The sequence below is a fragment of the Microtus pennsylvanicus genome, chromosome 11 (assembly GCF_037038515.1).
Source record: "Microtus pennsylvanicus isolate mMicPen1 chromosome 11, mMicPen1.hap1, whole genome shotgun sequence".
NCBI lineage: Eukaryota > Metazoa > Chordata > Mammalia > Rodentia > Cricetidae > Microtus > Microtus pennsylvanicus.
In genome coordinates this window covers 44,694,153-44,711,072 of record NC_134589.1, presented here as the reverse complement: position 1 = coordinate 44,711,072, position 16,920 = coordinate 44,694,153, and positions in this window count along the sequence as shown.

Genomic DNA, 16,920 nt, shown 5'->3' with positions numbered 1-16,920 from the left:
CAGATCTACCTGTCACCCAAGAGCTGAAGCCAGAGAACACATGGGACAGGACCCATGAGACCGGAGGCTAAGTCCAGCTTTCTCCCATGCCTTAGGAGGAGTGCCCATGCCCGTACTTGGGGGCACCAGCATCATCTTAACCGCCTAATGCCTCTGAGAGGGCTCGTTCATCTTCCTGAGGTGAAACAGGACTCAGAGAGGCACAAGGTTCGATGGGAGTGCTAGGCTTGAAGGTGTGTGCCACCACTCCAGGCTGCTGCTGCTGCTTCTTAATGGAAATTAAAGGAGTGTGGGTAACAGGGGCCTCTCTAGGCCTTAAGAAGCCTCCATAAAAATCAACATCTTCAGCCAGGCAGTGGTGGTACACCTTTAATTCTAGTACTTGCAAGGCAGATGAATCTCTGTGAGTTCAAGGCTAGTGCCTGGTCTACAGAGCTAGTTCCAGGACAGCCAAGGCTCCACAGGGAACCATCTAGAAAAACCAAAAAAAAAAAAAAAAGGAAAGGAAAAAAAGACAACTTCTAAGGTGGGGGTGGTGGCAGCTTCTTCCCCACCCTCCTGAGCTGTGACAGAAGCATCTTAAAACAAAGACCTCCCAGAACAGGGGCCCTGCGACTGGTCCAAAACGTTCAAAGCCTGATCAGGACACATTCACACTTCGGTTGTGGGTCAATCACCACCCAGACTTCCTTCAAACTGATCGACCCTAGATTAGAGGAGGAAAATCCTTCAAAGACTTCAGAAACCAAACCAAAGAAAAACACCAGCCTTCAAGAGGAGGCTGGGCTTCCTGTGTGCCCTCTGCTTCGGAGACCTTTCTCTCTGTGTTGTTGTATGTGTGCGCTTCCTTTCCTTTAATGGGAGCCATTTGCTGGCTGGGGAGCAGGGGAGCCTGCACTCTCTTCCAGGAGGACTGGTCACTTTAAGGTGCTTCACTGCACAGCTCTGTCTATGACCACCACACTGCTCGCAGCTGCTGCCTTAGGGCTGCATGGCAGCCATCTTCTAAAGAGCATTAACATAAACCCTGAAGGGCCACAGTAAGAAGAAATGCCACCAGGGCGATGTCACTTACATGGGCACCATTATTAGGGCTACAGAGACAAAAGGCAAACATAAGGCAAGAGCCCATACTGTAATGACCAGGCCATGGCCACCTGGAGCCCGAGTGGGGTGTCTGACACAGAATCTGGAGTCTGACCCCAAAGACCCAGGGCATCTTACACAAATGGCCAGTCTCAAGAAGAATGGCTCATGCTGAGAAATTCACCACTCAACAGGACAGCCAGAGGGCTGTCATTCCGGGGTGCATGATCGTCCACGGATGAGAATGGGGAATCTCCCCTTTAGCTGCTATGAAAGCACCTACACGGCCTCTCATTGTGATGTCCCCTCTCGGAACTCAGCCACTGCCCCCATGCAATGTATTTCAATAAACTTTTGGTCCATTGGTGTCCCAGGAAATTCACTGGCCAAGTCGTGTCTTCTCTAGGCTGTTTCAGACAATGGTGAGCACACTACCCTTCGGCCTGGTTTGTGGTCTGAAAGTGTCTCTAGTAACGCTTGCTTAAGACAATCAAATTTTGGAAATTTAAGAGTGGATGACCGGAAGGAACTTTGGAACAGCAAGGGGAAACATCTAAAGTCCTCACAAACCCTTGAGTCTTCAAATGACAGACGTGCTGAGGACAAGGGCCGTCCTTGTCTCCCATGGGCTCTGGATTTGAATCCCCTACTTGGAGGTGGTTGGTGTTTGGGGAGGGTTAGGAGATGTGACCTCGAGGAGGAAGTGTGTCCCTGGAAGTGGGCTTTGAGAGTTCAAAGGCTCCCGCCACTGCTAGTCCCCTCTGTTTCTTGCTGCAGTTCAAGACGTAACTTGATGTTTCCAGTTTCTGTCACTATGCCTGTCCACTGTCATGATTCCTGCCATGGCAGACTCTTAGCCCTCTGGAACTGTAAGTCCTAATAAACCCTTCCTTCCCTAAGCTGCTTTGGTCACGGTGGTTTATCACAGCAACACAGGTAACTAACGCAGCATCTGGGCACGAGGCGACGGGTCCCCACCACCCCGAGGAGGCTGGGAGACACAGTGAGTGGTCCATACATATGAGACTCAGGTATAGCGATGTCCCGAGACAGTCTGAAGGCCCGCACATCCCAGAACCTGCTGCCTGCACCCTTCCTTCTCCTCTGACCCCCAGCTCTGCATGCTCAGGAGCCAAGCACACGGGCTTCGTACTGTGTCTTCCACATACTGGCTGTGTTGAACAGGTTGCCCATCCCGTCTGCAGGTCCTGACACTGACCGGGGCCACCGAGGGCAGTTGGGTTTTAGAGGCCTCAGGTAACACCCCAGAACCGGAGCAGAGCACAGCTCTTTCCCCAGAGCCTTTAGCAGCTGAGTGGGTCAACTGGAATCTGGGCCCTGCCCGGGCTGCTGCCTCCTGCATTATTGATGTGCTGCCTGGCCTCCGGGATGAATAATTCACAGGACGAGGAAACAAGAGGCTCACCAACTGGAGGCATCCCGGCTCTTCCCACTCACCCACGGTTTTGCGTTTACTTTCCTTGTCCTAATGGGTCTATCAGAACCTCAGGCTTTTCCTCCCACCTATGGGGGAGGCATGGGAATGGCCTCCTATGCTGGAAATTGGTCTAACTCAGGATGGAGCTGCCAGCAACCCCGACACAGGGAGCCTCACCCCTCTGAGCCTCTGAGCCTCAGGGCCATATTGGAGACTATGCTGTAATGTGGATGAGTGGGGCAACCCCTGCCCTGTAGGCCACAGTTGTGAAGTGTGCTGCCCGTGGTGTTTATAATTAATGCCAGTTCCTGTGTCATCAGGGCTTGGGAAGGGGGACATGCAGGACAGCTCAGTGCTTCAGGAGAGTGGGTGCCTCTGAGAGTGGCTAAGGTGGGAATGATTTGGCCCTTACTTTTGTCACCAAGATGTCAACATCCCATTGTCCTTAATACCTGTGGATGGTGCTGAGTTGATCTTCAGCCCCTGTTGTGGAATATTACTTTAACTATGTGAGGGTGTGTGACATGTGTTCTTGCTGTGAAATATTACTTTAACTATGTGAGGGTGTGTTACATTTGTTTCCGATGCCTTTGTTAACGTTGTAAAGATGTGTTACATCTGTTTCACCTTGCCTGCCTAAGGCACCTGATTGGTCTAATAAAAAGCTGAACAGCCAATAACTAGACAGGAGAAAGGATAGTCGGGGCTGGCAGGCAGACAGAATAAATAGGAAGAGAAATTTAGGTTCAAGAAGAACAAGAGAAAAGAGAAGGAGGAGAGAATGAGGGAAAAAGACAGGGACACGCCCAGGGCCAGGAGCCGGGCAGTCGCCAGTCAGACCTGGAGAAGTCGTGAAAGTAAGATGTACAAAAGGAAAGAAAGGTAAAAGCCTCAAAGAAAAGCGTAGATGAAGGAAAACAGGTTAAGTCCTAAGAGCTAGGAAACAGGCCTAAGCTAAGGTAGAGCATCCATAACCAATAGTAAGGCTCTGCGTCATGATTTGGGAGCTGGTTGGTGGCCCAAAAGAAAGCCTGGTAAAGCCCCACACTGCTGCTCTGCCCTCTCCTGCTCAGAGACAAGTTGAATCCATTAGGAAACATGTCTGAGCACACACAGCACAGGCCCTCCAAACACTGGTGCACACATGATAGGATTATTCTGTGTTCGCTTAACAAGAAGGCCATGCCCAAGTGTATGGTTCGGTGGTAGAGAACTTTGCACCAAGCCTCAGGGTTTGATCCCTGCCACTGCAAAAGGAAAGAAGAAAAGGTTCATACACGGGCAGCTCAGGCAGGTCCAAGAAGGAAGAAAGGGGTAAGGTATAAGGGCTATGGCAGCTGAGTGGGTGGCCTTTGAAGAGCTTTATGTTCTCTGACCTGATATGCCGTGTTACTAACCCAAGACGTGGGTTGGTAACCAAGAGAAGACTTGCTGAGTGTCTCCTGCGTGACAGCCTGTGCCAAGCTTCCAAACTTACACTCCAGTGTTTGGAGAGAGACAGGTGGACACATACTCACAGTGCATGTGTGTATGCAGGGATTAGGAGGCATCTAGGAACATGTGTTCTGGGGGTCCACCTGCTGATCAGTGACCTGAAGAAGATGCTTAGACCATCCTGGTGTGTACAAGATGCAGGTCAGAGCCAGGCTAAAGGTCAGGGTCCAGCGGGGCCAGTGTGGGGGCAGGGCCTTGGCTCATGCCCGTCCAGTGACAGCCTGGGGTAGGTGGCTCCATGACAGGGGTGGGTTGAATGACTACTGACGTGCCGTGATACACATCACTGGAAGAGAAGGGACTGTGAGCTCCCCAGCAGCCCTGGCCTATACAAAAGGGCTTTGTCACCCAACAGAACAACTCCCCAAGTTGAGGGAGTGGCCTGAGTAGTGAAAACTCCTCTGAGCTTTAGTGGGCTGAGGGGCCAGAGACTCTCTAAGATAGAGAGAATAGTCAGCATTCCTCAGGTCATGGGAAACTGAGCTTTCTTTGAGAGGCATTCCCCCCACCCGACCTATTTTAGATTTGCTATCCCAAGTATTTCTCTATTTTATTTAAAAACTCTTTGTAAACACCCTTTATTTATATATTTGAGACTCCCTTATATGGGTCGGGTTGGCTTTGACCCTAACAGCTTCCTGTTTCAGCTAAGTGCTGGGATCACATCCTTTAAAGTGGCTGAGCTACTATGTGAGCCATACCTGCTCCCGGACCTGCCTTCCCTCACACTGCTAGGTCTTCCCCCATCTGGCTTTGCTCTCCCCAATTGTTTTTCTGTCTATAGCTTAAATACCAAGGGTAAAAACCCCTGCAGGCGCTTCAGGGCATCCCCTGCTGCTCACACCAGAGTTCCATGCTCTTCTGGGCCAGTGATGACATAGGGAGCCCAGTTTCCCAGGGGGCAGTTGATCCCATCACCAGGGCAAGCCAGGAGTCAGGAAGGGGGAAGATGCTCTTGGATGGGGTTGGAAGCCCATGCTAGGCAGCCAGGAGCCTGGCGCTGAGACTGTCTAGACCAAACTGCTGGGGATCCCCTGGGAATGATAGCTGTCATTTTCCTCATGCCTTTGGAGAGTGCCAGGCCACCAGGGTCTCAGTTAGAAGCCTTGTTTTTCCCTGAGTATGCCTGCTGGGGCAAAGGTCAGGCTGGGAGGTTGAGTGGTTGGGGCTGAGTAGCCTTCGCTCTACTCAGGGCATGGGTGTCCTTGGTCCCTAAAGGTTTGCCCCGCCCTCTGCATTTATTTTTTCTGCAAAGAGATTTTCTTCTAAAAATAGTTCAATCTGGTATAAATTCTGGGTTTCTTCAGGAATTTGTAACCAGAATCCCCTTTTGCATAGTTGACTGTCATGTTTCTGGGGAAGAGGAGACCTTGGTGTTCTTGGGTCACTTCTGGGAAAGAAGTCAGCAGGGAATCAATGTCCCCGAGGTCCCTGTCTGGTGCAACCCTCACCCTGGCTCTAAGACAGCTGTCCAGTTCTGTACAGAGGTGGGACTGGGGGTGCAGCTCACATGCTTGCCTCTCGCGTGTGAGTTTCAGGGCTCTATCCCAGCACCTCACAATTAAAACCAAACAAAACCAAAGCAAGTTCCATTCACCGAGCCACTGGCTGTAGTCACGTGGGGTGGGCTTGGCACTGGAGAGATGAGGAAACCAGCCTTTGGGGTTTTTTTTGCTTTTCAAGACAGTTTCTCAGTGTAGCCCTGGCTGTCCTGAAACTCACTTTGTAAACCAGGTTTGTAGCTCAGAGATCTGCCTGCCTCTGACACTGCGGGGATTAAAGGTGTGTACCACCATGCCCAGCTTTTTATTTTTTAGTACATCCTTTTGAAACCTTTGGGTTTTTATTGCAAATACATCTTATCATCAGAAACTTACAGCAAGCCTTTATTCCTACATTACTTTTATAATTCATAATTTAATTTAAGAAATAGGAATGTCGGAGGGAGGAAGACTTAGTCCCCGTGATCCATTAGCTGAGACAATCAATGTGATATCTGAGTGTTTGTCTCCAGGCTTTTAAAAGGGGCTTTGTTTTGCATAGATAGAGAGAGTCACTTTGCAACAGGGCTTGGCTAAGTGCTCTCTGGCCGCTGGACTTCAAGGAGCTTTTAAGCTGCAGGCCTCTTCTGTCCCTGCAGCTGGCCTCCTTCAGAGTTCGCTTCCCAGACCGAAAGGCAGGAGGAATCCTGGGAAGTGAAACAGCCTGGGAGAGGTCAGAGAGGCTGAGTGCCAGCCTGCTCTACCCACTGGGCAGAAACTGCAGGGAAGTGCCTCCCCATCTCCCCACCAGGGTCACTGCAGAGTCATCCTCCAGTCCCTTGCTTTGGATTTCATGGCCTGGGACTGTTAGTGCCCCAGACTAGTTCTTGTCTCCAGCTTCCCCTCGGCCCCACTCTGTCTTTGTCTTAATACTGCAAGCCCAGATACAGAAGCCCAAGTCGGAACCCCTCCCCTTGGCTGAGAAGCAGTCACTAGGACAGGGTCAAGGTAGCGGAGGCTTTCGTTCCCCCAAGTCAGACTCCAGAGACCCCTCAATATGCACATCACCTTCAAGGACTGGATTCTCGGTTAACCAGAGAAGGTTAACTGAGGGGGAAGACCCAACCAGAACGCGGGCAGCCCACCCAATGGGCAGGGGCCCCTGGCTGAATAAAGGGGAGCAAGCGAGCTGAGCACAAGCAGGCATCTCCACTTCCGGAACTCCAGCGACCTGACCCTCCTGCTGCCATGTCCTTCTCTGTACTATCAGACTGAGCCAGAACAAACCCATTATTCCTGAGGTTGCTTTTATCAGGAACTAATGTACCCACCCATCTGCTGGGGGTTGGGGATGCTGGAAGGCCCTAGGCCTGGCTGGGAGATGGAGACATTCCCTAGAGAGGGGACCGCACAGTTCCAGGCAGGCCAGGCTGTCCTCTGGGGGAACCACGCTGGATGAACTCATGTTTTGATGGTGGCCTGTGGGAGTTGTTCTTGGGATGGTTAAACAGGCAAGAGGTAAACACGCCGGGGTGACAGAGGAACGGCCCCCTGTGCTGAGGGTTTAATCGCACAGTACAGGACAGCAGGACAAACCTGGGGACATAGGGGGATACTCTCTCTCTATTGGTGATCTCCCTCTCTCTCAGGCCTGGCTGGGGGAGGGGTGTTTTGTTTCTTCCCTGGTTTCATTTTCCTTGCATCATTAATACGCGCCCTGCAGCCAACTGGGAGAACATAAAAGCGGGCAAGAATGACTCTTCCACTTCCTTGGCCAGACTGCCTCACTCCGGGGAGCCTACAGCTCTTCCCACCAGCCGGCTTGCCTTTCAGACTTGTTTACTGCCAGCTTCTTCCTGTTGTGATCCTAAATTCTGTGAGAGCGAGACCCCCATCTGGTGTTGGCTGGGGATAGAACACATAGTAGGAGCTTTGCTGTGCCTACTATGGTGGATGAAGAGTGAGTGTTTGTGCTCAGGAGTGATCACACAGTTCCTGCCATTTTGCACACGGATTCCTTCCCTTTCTACCCCTTCCCTCACCCCTCTCCTCCCCTCCCCTCTCTCCCCTCCTTCCTGTGCTAGCTAGTTTTACAACAACTTGATACAAGCTAGAGTCACCTGATGGGAGGGAGTCTCAATTGAGAAAATGCTACCATAAGATTGGGCTATAGAGAAGCCTGTAGGGCATTTTTTTAATCAGTGGTTGATGCAGGAGGGCCCAGCCCATTGTGGGTGGAACCACCACTGGGCTGGTGGTCCTGGGTTCTAAAAACAGGCTGTGCAAACCATGGGAAGCAGGACAGTAAGCAGTACTCCTCCATGGCCTCTGCATCAGCTCCTGCCTCCACATTCCTACCCTCTTGAGTTCCTGTCCTCACTGCTTTTGATGATGACCCGTTGAATGGGAATGTGGGTGAAATAAACCCTTTTCTTCCTGTCTTCATCACTGTTCTCTTGTTGTGAAGAGACACCATGACCAACACAACTCTTATAAAAGAAAGAATTTAATTGGGGACTTGCTTACAGTTTCAGAGACTTAGTCCATTATCATGGGAAGGGCATGGCTGGACCACAGCAGTACCCATAGTGCTGGAGCAGTAGCTGAGAGCTACATCCTGATCTGCAGGCAAAGACAGGGAGAGAGAGACTGGACCTGTCATGGTGGATAAAACCTCAAAGCCCACCTCCACGGACCCACTTCTTCCAACAAAGCCACACCTCCTCCAACAAGGCCACACCTCCTAATCCTTTTAATCTTTTAAAACATTTCCACTCCCTGGTGACTAAGTTTTCAAATAGATGAACCTACGAGGGCCATTTTTATTCAAGCCACTATGCCTCCCCAAGTCGCTTTGGCCGCAGTGTTTCATCACAACCATAGGAACCCTAACCCAGATTCTACCCTGGCTCACTAGCTAGTCCCCGCTGGCCTCAGACTTGCGATCATTAGCTGGGGTTGTAGGTATACACTGTTACCCCCAGCTTCCTACACTAATTTCTTTTAATTTTTTGTGATTTGTTATATTTATTCCTCATATGACTGCCATTTTGGTATTTTTTAATTTAAATATTATTATTGCGTGTGTGTGTGTGTGCAAGACGATATGTGTGTGGACATGTGTGTCACAGTGCACAGACGGAGGCCAGAGGACAAGTCTGCGGAGTTATTCTGTCCTCTCTTTCCACCTCTTTGTGGGTTTCAGTTCACAGGCTAGTGGGGCAAGTGCTGAGCCACACTGCCTGTCCCTATACTCATTCCGGTACCTGAAATGCCACTTGGTTCTTCACCCCAAGTGGGATGGGCTGAGGACAGGCCCAGAATAGTGGCTTAGGTTCAGGACAGACAAGGAGGGCACAGAGAAGGTGGGTCCCCAAAAGGCAATATTACAGAGAGATGTTGCCAAGAACTCCGCTGAAAGCCAAGTGGGAGCAGGTTCCCTGTGGCCCTGATGGGTCACCTGCCCTTCGGGGCCTTTGTCTCTGGGCCCCTGGCAGTTCTGTAATACAGCACAGAGGATCTCCCAGTTAGTCAGCAGCGAAGTTGAATGGGAGCTGCAGATGCAATAATAACAGCTACTGCTTAGGGAAAACAGCAAACCAGAAATCTAAGATGTGTTGTAAAGAGGCTTTCAATTACAAAGGAACTGTGAAGAGGGTTCAGGAGCTAAGTGCCCTTTGCATCTGGACTCTGCTCTGTGGAAAGCCTTAGTCGGGGCTGTGAGGAAATGGATTTCATCAGACTGACTGCAGGGGCCAGGGTTGGATAGCTGATCCATTAACTGAGGTAAAGTTCCCAGGCCTTTAAGATGGGGTGACCCTTGTTCTTGTATGACACATGAAGACGAGGATGTTTGCCGCGTGCTGCGGTGTGTGGGCTTTGTCCATCTGAACTGCAAAGCTCTGTAGAGCACAGGCCATTGTGAGAACATGCGATTGAGGCAGCGTGGGCCAAGTCCCTCACTTATATATGCTCGCCACCTCATCCAAACCAAATGTTAATATGCTTTCTAATCCAAAAAGAACTTCCCAGAGCTCTTGGTCTTCATTCTTCCAAGACTCACAAATTTCTCAGTGGCTTCAGAGATGGCCACTGAAGTGGGCAGGCTCCACCAAGAGGTGACCATGCTTCAACAGAGAACAGAACCCCTGACAGGTTCTAATTGAAAATCCATAGGTCAGGGGCTGGAGGTGGCTACACAATGTCACTGACCTTGCAGAAGACCCAGGTTCAAGTCGCTATGCATGCGTTGAAGGGTTTTGCCTGCATGTATGCGTGTGCAATCTATGCTATATGCATGCCTATTGCCAGCAGAGGGGAGAAGAGGGCATGGGATCCCCTGGAACTGGAGCTATCTCTTCAGTCCCCATATGAATAAATAAATAAATTAATTAATTAATAAATTAATAAATAAATCTTAAAAAGAAACACAGGTAGGTCTTTCAGACACACACACACACACACACACACACACACACACACACACACACACCCCGAGTCAGGCTTCTCCCCGCCTCCCCCCTCCCCGTCAGCCCTAATGCTGCCAGTCTCCTTTCTGGCCACCGACAGCCATTTGCTCCCAGCCAGGGCTGTGTGTGGGCTGGATCTTCCACAGGCCGTACCATCACTTTGTTTCTTCTTCTGGTTCTGGTTGTTGAACCAGAACTTTACACAGGCTAGGCACAGGCTTTTGCATTGAGCCATCCCCCAGTCCAATTCTGGTTTTATTTTGTTTTCAGGGCTGGGATTCCAGGTTTGTACCACCAAACCTAGTCCCCAGCTTTAATGAGAAGCTTAGTAGTCTCACCCCTGAATTCCTGCTCATGTTCCTAGCAGCTGGGAGTTCAGTCCTGGCCCAATTAGTGGCCCCAAATGGTCCATTTGAATCGGGCAGAGTCCTGCCTGCCCAAGGGAGTCCCCATAGAATTTGTGACGCAGCAGGTGGTGCCCCAGAGTCCTCTGCCCTGCCTCCCTTGCCCAAAGGCTTCTCCCCAAGCAGATGATGGGAAAGCCGGCCTTGGAGGCTCATCCTCTGATAGACATGTGGTCCTTCAGGGGAAAAAGTCTCCTTAGAGTCTCCTTCTCCCTGATGGAGGGAGGCAGTGACACAGACATCAATAAGCTCCTAGGGTGGAGGCAGGCAGGGCATGTGGTTGGAGGGCAGAGATGAACCGGTCCTTCCTATTACAGCGGAGGAGAGGGAGACAGTGGGCACCGGGAGTCACGCCCATAGTGAGCAGCAGATCATTCTCACCAAGAATCCTAGTCAATGCCATTCCATTCAAAAGCTCTGATTTTCTTTAAAATCAGATTTTGATTTGTTTTCTATTTTTTTACATTTATCTATTTATTTGTGTGGTGTGTGGTGGTGTGTGTGTGTGTGCATCTGGGTTAGTGTGGCATGTCCTGTGTGGTGTGTGTGTGTGTGTGTGTGCACTTGGGTGGTTGTGGCATGTACTTGTGTGTGGTAGTGTGTGTTCATTTGGGTGGTTGTATGTGCATCTAGGCAAGTGTAGCATGTACTTTTGTGTGGTGTGTGTGTGTGCATCTAGGTGAGTGTGGCACGTACTTGTGTGTGGTGTGTGGTGATGTGTGTGTACGCATCTGGGCGAGTGTAGCATGTACTTGTGTGTGGTGTGTGTGTGTGCATCTGGGTGAGTGTGGCATATACTTGTGTGTGGTGGTGTGTGTTCATTTGGGTGGTTGTGTGCGCATCTGGGCGAGTGTAGCATGTACTTGTCAGAGTGTGTATGTGGAGGCCTGAGAACAGCTTGTGAGAGTCAGTTCTCTCTTCCCACCATGTGGGTCCTGGGAGTCAAACTCAGGTCATCAGCCCTGGCAGCAAGCCCCATTCCCCCACTGAGCCATCTCACTGGCCCCAGATTTTCTTTAAGAGAGTCACATTCATCAGGTGTGGTGACACATGCCTTTAATCCCAGAACTCAGGAGGCAGAGGCAGGTGGATCATAACTATGTATTTTATGCTATTTTTGAATATGCAAATTTTTTGTTATTTGCATGTGCGTGCACACGCACACACTCACTGGTCTGAGTATGGAGGCGAGAGGACAATTTTTGGGAGTTTTTTCCATTCCACACTATTGGTCTGGTCTCTCTTGTTTCTGTCTCTTTTCATACTGCAGGCAATACTTCTGTATTGTGGAATAGAATATCTGTTTAACTGGGTAAAGATGTGTTGCTGTTTCACCTTGTCTGCCTAAGACATCTGATTGGTCTAATAAAAAGCTGAACGGCCAACAGCTAGGCAAAGGAGGCATAGGTGAAGCTGACAGGCAGAGAGAAGAGGGGCGTTGGCTGGCCAGCCAGCCAGCCAGGACCCAGCCAGCCAGACATGGAGGAAGCAGGAAAGCAGGATGGGCAGAATGTAGATGAGGTAAACAAGCCTTGGGGGCAGCAAATAGATTAACAGAAATGTGTTAATTTAAGTTTTAAAAAAGCTAGCTAGAAACAAGCCTAAGCTAAGGCTAAGCATTCATAACAAATGTCTCTGTGTCATAATTTGGGGGCTGGTAGTCCACGAAAGCCTGTTACACTTCTGTCTTCACCTCCCAACCCCCTGTAGATAACAGGTACTTGCCAGCAAATAGGGCTGTTCTGGCCCCAGGGTTTGAACTCAGGTCATTCACCTTGTGTGGCAAGTGCTTTTCTCTACTGAGCCATCTCAAATTGTTTCACTATTTTATTTATTCTTATCACTTTTTGCAGTATTGGGATTGAATCCAGGACCTTGTCCATGCTAGGCAAGCATTGTACCACTGAACTATATATCCCTTCCCCCAAAATGCATTCTGTTTTATTTTATCTATTTTGACACAGGGTGGTGTTTCATTCTGTGGCTCTGGCTGTACTGGATCTCACTATGTAGACCCGGAAGGCCTTGAACTCACATAGATCTCCCTGTCTCTGCCTCCTGAGTTCTGGAATCAAAGATGTGTGCAATCAAACCTGGCCCCAGTGTCCAAGGAATATGGTTTAAATAAATAAAATGCTGCAGGTCCCCGAGTGGCAGCAGTGGACAGTGGGCATGAGACCACAGTGGGCCACAAAGGTAACAAGTCCCAGCCAGGGAGCCCCCGAGTGGCCCACAGGCCATGAGGGGCAGCAAGTCCCAGGTAGGGTGCCATATGACAGGTGAGAGAGCAAGATGGATAGGCATGCCATGCAGAATGAGGTTGGATATTTATTTAGTGGGTTATGGAAGGGAAAGGGGAGAAGGTGAAAGAGCAGAGAGAGGCAGAGAAAGAGAGAGAGAGAGAGAGAGAGAGAGAGAGAGAGAGAGAGAGAGAGAGAGAGAGAGAGATAAGGAGAAGCGGGGAGTGGGGAGTCATGGCAGCAGCTACCTCTTTGGGAGCCAGCTGGAAAGGAAGGACTCAGACTGGAAGCAGAAGGAGGATCCACCTACCTTAGAAGTGGGGGGGGGGTGCAGGACATGGCTTGCCTCTTAAAGGGACAGGAGAGACCATTACACAAGGGTAATGTCCACATCATTACCAGCACCTGTCATTTATGTCTTTTGATAGCAGCCATCCTAATGAGTGCAAGTTGTAAGCTTATGTCTGTTGTCCCCATTGACAGGCAGGATATTAAGGGTTGTGTGTGGACACCGTCAGACAACAAGTTCTGCCAATGAAAGGCAATGAAGTACTAACAAGATCTAAGGCAATGAGAAATACCACGTGTGTGGATAGTAAGTGGCCGGATCACGGAGCTGGTGATCTAATTGATTCATATATTCAGGCAGATCCAAACCAGAATCTAGCAGGGTTTTCTAGGGACCTAAAATGATCTGAAATGTAAATAAAATTGCAAAGGACCAAGAAGCAGCCCAGACAGCCCTGAGGAAGATGAACGTATCTGTAAGATTTATACCCCTACATGTCAAGATACACCATACAATTTTAGTAATTCTGGCCGGGCGGTGGTGGCGCACGCCTTTAATCCCAGCACTCGGGAGGCAGAGGCAGGCGGATCTCTGTGAGTTCGAGACCAACCTGGTATACAAGAGCTAGTTCCAGGACAGGCTCCAAAACCACAGAGAAACCCTGTCTCGAAAAACCAAAAAAAAAAAAACAATTTTAGTAATTCTGATAGTGTGGTGCTGATGCAGGAGTAGAAAAATAAACCAGTGGGAAGTATGGGAACATCTAGAAGGAGACAGATACACAGTTCCTGGATTCTTGGCACAGCGGGTGGCCCTGCACAGTGAGGACAGGAAGGCTCTCCACAGGAAAGTGAGTCTGGTCTCTTCACATCAGAGACAGAAATCAACAAAAGAAAAATAACACCCCTGAACATGGACAACAAAACAGGACGGCTCCTGGAAGAACCAATGGAGCATGTCGGAGCCGGAGTGTTCACCCATGGGTGGTCGAAATGGAAACTGGGATGACCACTTAAAAAGACCTGTTTAATAGTATATCCTGAGACTGAATATTTACAAAACACTTCTGTAGAATGTTCAGAGCAGCATGGCTTATAGGATTTGAGAGTAAAAGGCAGCCTAAGCTCGGCATGGTGGCACACACCTTAAACTCAGAACTTGGAGGCAGAGGCAGGAGGATTGCTACAAATTTGAGACCTGCCTTGGCTGCATAGTAATATCCTGTCACACATACACACACCCATTCAACAAATAAAACAAAAAACCCAACCAACAATCAACTAATTTACCAAGAAACAACCAACCAACCAAGAAATAATGTCCCTAAACTCCTGACCCTCCTGCCTCCATTTCCCAAGTGTTAAGATTACAGGCATATGTGGTATTGAGGCTTGAACTCAGAGCTTCATGTACGCTAGACACTTTGTTAACTACCTGTTTGTCTTTTATTTTTATTTATTGATCTTTGCAACAAGCCTCACTATGTAGCCCAGGCTGACCTTTAACTTCAACTTTCTAAATGCTGGAGGCTTTGGGTTTAAAAGGAGCCTATTCCTTTAAATGGTTACTGTAACTGATCCCTTGCCCAATTAATTGACACAGTCTTGCTGTGCAGTGAAGGTTCAATTTGTATTCACTATGTAGCCCAGGTTGGCCTTGAACTCAAGGCTCTTTCCCAGGTGCTGGGATTACAAGTATGCATCATTACACCTGGTTTTCTGGCCCACTTTAAAACGGGGCTGTGCTCATCTTTTCATTTTGGGATCCTCCTCCTTGGCCTTTGTCCATATATCCTCAAGCTCAAAAAATAGCTAAGCATTCATTAAACTGAAGGTGCCCCTCAGTCCGATTCATAAAACAGACAGAAGGAAAGAACAGGGCTGTGCACTTAGCAGTGGAGGAGTGAACAGAATGATGTTTTCAGGATTTTTAAAAGGAAAAGTCAGTGTGGCTCATTTATTTATAATGGACTGAAGCTTGGCAACCACAGTTTCGAAAGTGTGTGTGTGGGAGGGGGTGGATTTGAAAAATTAATCAGGCTCGGCCATCTGCAGAAGGAAACTCAGTGCGGCTTTTGCAGAACAGCATGCAGATGAAGAACTAATGGCTCAGAAAGCTGTGGGCATCAAGTTATGTAAAGACTCTGGCCACAGGGCAGTGTGGGGCTGGGGATTCTCAGTGGCAGAGAGCTCACCGGTGTGTGAGTATGCCCTGCATTTGACACTCAGCACTGGAGAGAGACAGGGAGGGGGGAGGGGAAGGAAGGGTGAGAGAGAGGGAGAAGAAGGGAGGGGGAGAGATGGAGGGAAAGAAAGGGGGAGAGAGGGGAGTATTTTTTTTTAATGATATATGATCCAATTTTGCAAAAGGGCCAGAGTGATGGCTCAGTGGTTAAGGACACTGGATATGCACCCAGAAGAATAGGTTCAATTCCCACCATCTACATGGAAGCTCATATCCATCTGTAATCCTAGTTCCAGGGGATCCAGTGCCCTCTTCTGGGTACACGCACACAGTGTACAGACATGCTTGCAGATAATATACCCATACAACAACATTAAAAAATGAAAAAAATAAAATGTGTAAGGCGATTATAGTCTTTACAAAACGTTGGGAAATACATATTTTCCCCTTTTCTATTCAGTCTATGTATTCTGTCATGAATAAACATTCATTTTTGTAAGGAAAAATGTAATTTGAAACAGGAGCTGTACAGTGCCCTGGTCCATAAGAACTTGCCATTTCCAACAGATTATAGAGAGTTTTTGGCTGAGGTTAAATTTCATGCTATAATCATCCACACAGCTCTACAGTACTGCCTTGGAACAAAGAACTTTGACACAAATACTTCCTTAGATTAAATATGAATTTGTCAGAATCCTATTTAGGGGGATGGGGATATAGCTCAGTTGGCAGTGTCTACCACCTTCAGGACTGTGTGACCTGGGCAAGGTGGGGCATGCCTGTAACCGTGGGCACTCAGAAAGTGGGGGGCAGTAGGAACAGTCAAGGTTTCAGCTTGGGCTCCACAAGGGCCTGTCTCCAAGAAGAAGGAAAAAAAAGACTCTGTCTAGGAGATGAATTTTAATTTATGTGAAATTTTTATGAACTAATTAATTAATGGGTTGGATCAAAGAGCAGGGCCAGAAAAGAGTCCCAAAGAGTTCTTAGATGAGCAAACATTCCCTATTAATTCTCCTTTGCTTTCTTAAAAGACCATGAACTTAGCCAGGCGGCGGTGGCTAGGTGGCTAATTCCTTTAATCCCAGCACTCGGAGGCAGAGGCAGGCAGATCTCTATGAGTTTGAGGCCAGCCTGGTCTACAGAGTGAGTTCCAGGACAGTCAAGGCTACACAGAGAAACCATGCCTGGGGTGGGGGGGAACCAAGAAAGAAAGACCATGATCTTGGACAAAGTACTTGCCAACTCAGGGTCTTCCACACCTTCCCAGGTCTGTCACCTCTGCAAGGAAGCAGAAGAAAAACAACCCAACCTTTTTATTTTATTATTAAAGTCGAAGCAAACTGGATCTCTGAGATTTCAGAGGTCATCTTCAGCAGGGACACGCCACGACATCGCAAGGCTGGAACAGCCTTCCCTTCAGTATAAAAATGTCTTAGAGGGGCCCTAGCCCAGGCATCTGCCAACTGTGCAGCACCATAAATGATTGAAAACGATCGGATGCAAGAAGCTCATGGTTCCATTAACGGCTCAGCGCTCCAATTTCCTACCAGCGAGGAGTTTCTGAAGCGCTCTTGGCTAAGCAGGCAACCTCTATAGATCCATTAAGAGACATGCCTTCAATACTGATGTTCTCAAAGCAGCCGGTTTCTTTTTATAAAAATATAATATAGAAGACTGGGGAGAGAGAGAGAGAGAGAGAGAGAGAGAGAGAGAGAGAGAGAGAGAGAGAGAGAGAGAGAGAGGTAAGGAGGGAGGGAGGGAGAGAGGGAGGGAGAGAGGGAGGGAGAGAGGGAGGGAGAGAGGGAGGGAGGGAGGGAGGGAGGGAGGGAGGGAGG